We start from the raw sequence: 5,979 nt of genomic DNA, 5'->3' as shown, positions 1-5,979 counted from the left end.
TGGGCCAGGTCTATGCTCATGGAGAAAGCTTTCCTATGTCCACAAAGTCTCTCTCCAGTACGATCTTCCTAAAGCTGATTAAGATGTTTCATCTGGCAGGCCTTCTGACACTCATTACATTCATAAGGTTTCATTCTAGCATGAACTCTGTGACATCTAATAAGAGATGGAATGCACGGTCTTCCCACATTCATGACATTCATAAGGTATGAGACGTACATTCATAAACTCGGGTCTTCCACATCAGTCTCCTACTCAGTAACGCCCATGGTTCCATACGACCTCCAGGATCAAATACAAAATGCTCCAGTGGGCCTTTGAAGCCCTTTGTAACCTTGCCGCCCCTCTTCCAGTCTTCTTCCACCTTACTCCCCACCACGTACCCTTCAATCCAGTGACCCCGGCCTCCTGGCTGTCCCACAAACAAGAGCCTTCATCTCCCAACTCCAGGCATTTTCTCCAGCCGTCCCGGTGCCTAGAACGCTCTCCCTCCTCCACTCCGACGACTCCTGACCTCCCTGGCTTCCTTTAAATCCGAACTAAAATCCCACCTTCGACAGGAAACCCTTTCTCATGCCTCTTAATTCCAGTGCCTTCCCTCTCTTAATTATTCCCTATTTATCCTGTATAAAGCTTGTTTTGCTTATATTTGCTTACACGTTGTTTCCCCCATTGGAGCTAAAGCTCCTTGAGGGCAAGGACTGTCTTTCGCCTCTTTTCGAATCCATAGCACTTAGCACAGTGCCTGGCACACAGCAGTCACTTAATAAATGCTTACTGATCGTAATACACAGTGCATGCAGAGACCAATACGCATGCTAACTAGTGCAATGTAAACAGTGATTAGACTCACACTTTTCATTGCTGGCAATCAAGCCTTTATTAATCACACTTCAAACAACACAATCATCATCTCCTCTAGAACAGACCCATCCTGTTTCCCAGGGATTTCCAGGACAGCAGCCCTCAGTATGCCGGACTCTCTCTGCTCAGTCGCAGTCACGTGTCTCCCTCTGAGGGAGACCCAGGCAAGTCTCCATTAGACAGCACCGCCCTCAGGTGAATAGGGAGATGCTCCAATTACCAAGGTGGGGGGAGGAGGAAATGCAGGAGCCAGCTCCTAGTAACAACCAGGAGCAGGCCAAATGCTGGGGCCTCCACGGGGCTTTTCCAGGTCTAGCTTGGAGTGTGCACTGGCGGTCAGTGACACAAGCTAATGACAAGGTTGTTCACCAAACTTTCCCACTGGTGGCCTGTCCTAATTGAGGGTCCCATATGTTTACCACTTGTTTACAAACATACACATGTTGTTCACCAAACTATACATTCAGTTCTTGCTTTACATAAATTCACATTACACAAATTCAACTCCCAGGCAGGTGACGACAGCGGTGGCAGCACAGCCCCACACCGAGGGTCCCTGCTCTTGGCTGCCGAGGGCCTCACACCCACAGAGGGGGCAGCTCCCAATGGAGCCCCATGAGCAGAGAGAGAGGTCTGCAGAACAGTCCATGTACAATAAGTACGAACTGACTATATCATGCAAGTGCGTATTCCCAATACTGAAAAGCAAACATTAAAACATCTCATCACAAAATGGTGGCCTAACCCAAAATGGAGTCAGTTATGTCAAGGCAACAAACTTATTCTGACTAGTTTCTCTCCAGTATCAATTTTCTGATCCCCAGTAAGAGCCATGCTCAGGTGGAAGGCTTTCCCACATTCATTCCAGGCAGAATACTTTTTCTCAGGGTTCTGCTGTCTCTCTCTACCCTGGTTCTCAATGCCAAAGTTTCTCCCAAATGACAGACCCAGAAACCACAGATTGAGAGTCTTTCCTGGAATAATTCTTCCATTTCTTCCAGAATTCAATTTCTTCCAGAAATGTGGACTGCTTGATTCCAGGCCTACTCTCCCAACCTAAAAGAGATTTTAAAAATATATACATATTCCATTTCCTTCTATGCCACTTAAACCTGTTTTTCATGTCATTCATCTACAAAAAGACCATCAAATATTAAAACACACAAAACCTAACATCATGTTATACTTATGTGGTCATTTGTAATTTACAAAGTAGATCCTCAAAACAACATTGTGAGGTAGGAAAGTCAGTTATTACATTTTTTTCAAAGAAGGAAATGGAGGATCAGAGCGATGGATAGATTTGCCCAAGGTCACACTGCTATTAAAGTCAGGGCTCAAATCAAGGTCATCTGGGTCCAATTCAAGGACTTTTCCCACAACACCTTGATGTTCCATACCCAAGGGAAGACATGTATTCTGCACAGTTGTCAAGGTCAGTACAAGAGCAAATGGCTGGAAGCTACAGGCCACTTGTGACTTAAAGGAAAGAAGAAATATTTAGATAATTAGAGTCTCCCACAATAAAAGCTGTCACATAGAATGTCAGCACATGGAGACAAAACAGAGACTGAGAGTTCAAACCTATCCATGAAGACACCACGGCCTAGCCAATGTCGGGATCTAAGCAAATGAACCACAGAGAAAAAGGTCTGACTTAGAAGAAGAAAGGGATAAAAATAACTACAAAAGGCATGGATGGAGGAAAACACAGCCAAAGATAACCTCAAACATGAATGGATTAAACAGTGGATTAATTTAATTCATTAAACATGGATTAAACAATACAAGAGAGTAATAACAGAACGATGACAGAGTGATGATGGAACGGATAACAACATAAAATTCAGACACTGCAGCGTAGAGTAAATGAATGAATAAAGCATTTATCAAGCACTTACTGTGTGCTAAGCGCTTATACCTCATGATGTCATCGGTCCTCTTCAAGAATGAAGAACAAACAACAACCAGAAAAAATCCGACAGTCCCTGCTGCCAAGGCCTGCACTCCACTGGGCGTAGACCACACGCATCGAGGGCCTCCGCTACAGGCCACCTGGAAGGGTCCGGGGGTCCTCGGGAAGCAGCAGCGAAGGCTGCGGCAATGCCCCTCCCCTCCCTCGGCTCTCAGGTGAAAGGTCTCGGGCCAATCCATCCTGGTCTGGGGGAGGTGGTGTCTGGTGGCACCGGCAACAGTTTGGCAGCATGTGCTGCCTCCAGGCCCTCAGCTAAAAGAATAAAGACATACAGAAGGAAATGAGATGCTGAAAAAAAATTAATATCCATCCATCAGGCAATCACCAGAAATAGGGAGCTGCCATCAAGCTACCAGACAAAGCAGGACTACACATTCACAACGTCAGAGAGATTAGCAGGAGACCTACCTTACGCTTAAAGATCTCAGAGAATAAAACAGTATCAATAATTAGCATGCGTGCACAACATCACACAGCATCTCAATCGATGGAGAAAAAGTTAACAGAACTGCAAAAAGGCATGGAGATGAACAGTAATTGTAAAAAATTCTTAGTGAAACATTAAACACTGGCCCTGTGTGTGGGGGCAACCTCTGTTAAAAAAAAAAAAACAAAACTCGTTGTAATAGACTTTCATTTCCAGCAGCTCAATGAGGCCGGAAGCCACACTGCAAGAGGCTGAAGAGTAAGTGAGAGGAAAGGAAGCAATAAATAAATCAACATTTATTAAGCGCCAATTATGTACCAAGCTCTGTGTTAAACACTGGGGATGCAAAAAGAGGCAAAAGAGTCCCTGCCCTCAAGGAGCTTACAATCTAATGAAGGGGACAACACGCAAACAATTATCTCCAGATCAAGCTACACACTAGGTAAACGGGAAGTAATTAACAGAGAGAAAGCATTGCAATTAAGAAGGGTTGGGGAAGGTTTCCTGTAGAAGGTGGGATTTTACCTGGGACTGAAAGGAAGCCAGGGAGGTCAACAGTCACAGAGGAGGAGGGAAAGTGTTCTACGCATGGGACCACAGAGAACGTCCACAGCTCAAGAGATGGAGTGGCTTGTTCATGGGACAGTCAGGGGCTGGTGTCACTGGGTGGAAGATAACGTGTTGGGAGAAAGGTGTAAGAAGACTGGAAAGGGAGGAGGGAGCCAGGTTGTGAAGGGCTTTGAAGGCCAAACAGGAAGTTTTGTATTTGCACCTAGAGATAAGAGGAAGCCCTTGGAGTTTACTGAGTAGGAGGGTGATACGACTAGACCTGAGCTTTAGAAAAATCACTTGGGTGGCCAAATGGAGAAATCAAGGCAATGAGTGTAAACAGTTTTTTCTAGGAGTTTGACTGTGAAGGGAAGAAAAAATATAGGAATAAAGCTAAATAGAAGAACTAGCACTGTTTGCACTGGGGAAATATTAGAACCTGTCCTTAAAAAACAAGCAAAGACAAGTACTCCTCCATTCTCTCATTATTTGACGTGATTTTAGAAATGCTACCAATATTGCTCAAACAAAGGAATGAAATGAAAGGCATGTTTAGTAAATCCCAAAGCAGACACTAGTGGGAAAGAAGTCCTTGCCTGACAAGAACTTGTGGGAAAACTGGAAAAAAGAATGTAGAAATTGGGGTTAGCCCAGCATCTGACACGTCTGACCACAAAAAGCTCCAGATGAATGTGACCTGAATATAAAGAGAGAATAAGGTCAAGCACCTTCCATCACTGTGTGCAGGGGAAGAGTTCTTGAATAAGGGCTAGGACAATGAGATCAGGGATCTAGAACCTCAGAGGATGTGGAGACCAACCCCTTTATTTGGTTATGAGGAAATAACGCCCTGAGACGTTCAATGACATTCCCAAAGCCGCTGACTCTGGAGCGCTCTTTCCTTGGCATTATGGTACCTCTGAAATCATGAAAGGTAGAGAAGGGAAACGTGTTCACATGAGCATTATTAATGCAGCTAGAATATTTTGGGGGGGAGGGGGATCTGGGGAGGAAATCTGTGCCCACTCCCAAGAGAAATGTAAACAGTTATTGACTATGCGAAGACTGCGCCAAATCATAACAGTAAGAAAAATGCAATAAAACAACACTTAGGCTTGAGCTCATACCCAGAAAACTGTCAAAGAGAACAAAAGATGGAAATTGTCCATGTGGGAGGAGCTACAGGAAGCCAGGCACACCAATACACTGTTGGAGGAAACGCGAGTTGGTCCAACTCTGATGGAACTGTGCCTAAAAAGCGGCTGAAATGGCCATACCCTTTGACTAAGTGATCCCACCGCTAGGCAAGCAGAAGATAAAAGACAGAAATAAAGACCCCAAATATGCCAAAATATTCATAGCAGCACTTTTTGTGACCAAAAAAAAAAAAAAGAACTAGACACAAGTTGGTGCTGACAACCTGGGGGCCGGCTCAACAAAATGTGGGTCATTTTACTGCTCTGTGAGAAATGAACAATGGACAGGTGTCAGTGAAGTAGGGGAAGGCTTATGAACACTGATACACAGTAAAAAAGGCAGGAAAACAACGTACATAATAAAGCAAAGCTGAATGATGTATGACTATAAAGACCAAACTTAGTTCCAGAAATGAGTTAAGAAAACGCACCTCCCTCTCCTTTATAAAGGCAGAGGAACTCCAATGGAAAACTGTTCAGCTTTTCTGACACCATCCATGCGAGATTTGCTGAAGGGGTTCTTTTCTCGCTTTCTTTTAAAAACGCCTGTTAAACATTTCAAACTGTCTATCCTGGAGCTATCTTAAATTCAACATATTAAAATGGAACCCACTATCCTTCCCCTAACCTTCCCATTTCCAAACTGGCCTATTACTATCAAAGGCAGCACCATTCTTGCAAGGCCTAAGGCTGGGAATTTCATCACTAGCCTTGGCCCCTCATTCTCCCTCACCATTTCTACCTTCTTGACATCTCTTGCATCTGACTCTCCTCCACTCACACAGCTACCACTTTAGTTCAGACCCTTAACACCTCTTGCCTAAATTGCTGGGAGGGGAGGGGAGAAGAAGGGAGGGAGGGGAGTGAGGAGAGGGAGAGAGGGAGAGAGGGAGAGAGGAAGGAAGGAAGGAAGGAAGGAAGGAAAGAAGGAAGGAAGGAAGGAAGGAAGGAAGGAAGGAAGGAAGGAA

At 44.6% G+C, this 5,979-nt stretch overlaps 1 long non-coding RNA gene across 2 annotated transcripts in view; it reads right to left on the bottom strand.

Annotated features, from left to right (window-relative positions):
* Positions 1 to 878: 878 nt before the first annotated feature.
* The window catches only part of LOC114032278, a 7,164-nt gene continuing 2,063 nt past the window's right edge, over positions 879 to 5,979 (bottom strand). The window contains exons 2-3 of one of the 2 annotated variants that reach the window (XR_003567822.1): positions 2,766 to 3,091; positions 879 to 1,920 (exon numbers count right to left, since the gene is read on the bottom strand). This is a non-coding gene — a long non-coding RNA (uncharacterized LOC114032278). The remainder of the gene's footprint in view (positions 1,921 to 2,765; positions 3,092 to 5,979) is intronic. The other variant, XR_003567821.1, reaches the window with a different exon arrangement.

Source organism: Vombatus ursinus, unplaced genomic scaffold (assembly GCF_900497805.2).
Source record: "Vombatus ursinus unplaced genomic scaffold, bare-nosed wombat genome assembly UNPS02015411.1, whole genome shotgun sequence".
In the NCBI taxonomy this organism is placed as follows: domain Eukaryota; kingdom Metazoa; phylum Chordata; class Mammalia; order Diprotodontia; family Vombatidae; genus Vombatus; species Vombatus ursinus.
Note: the sequence above shows the minus strand (reverse complement) of the source record. Positions and strands in the feature narration are given on the sequence as shown.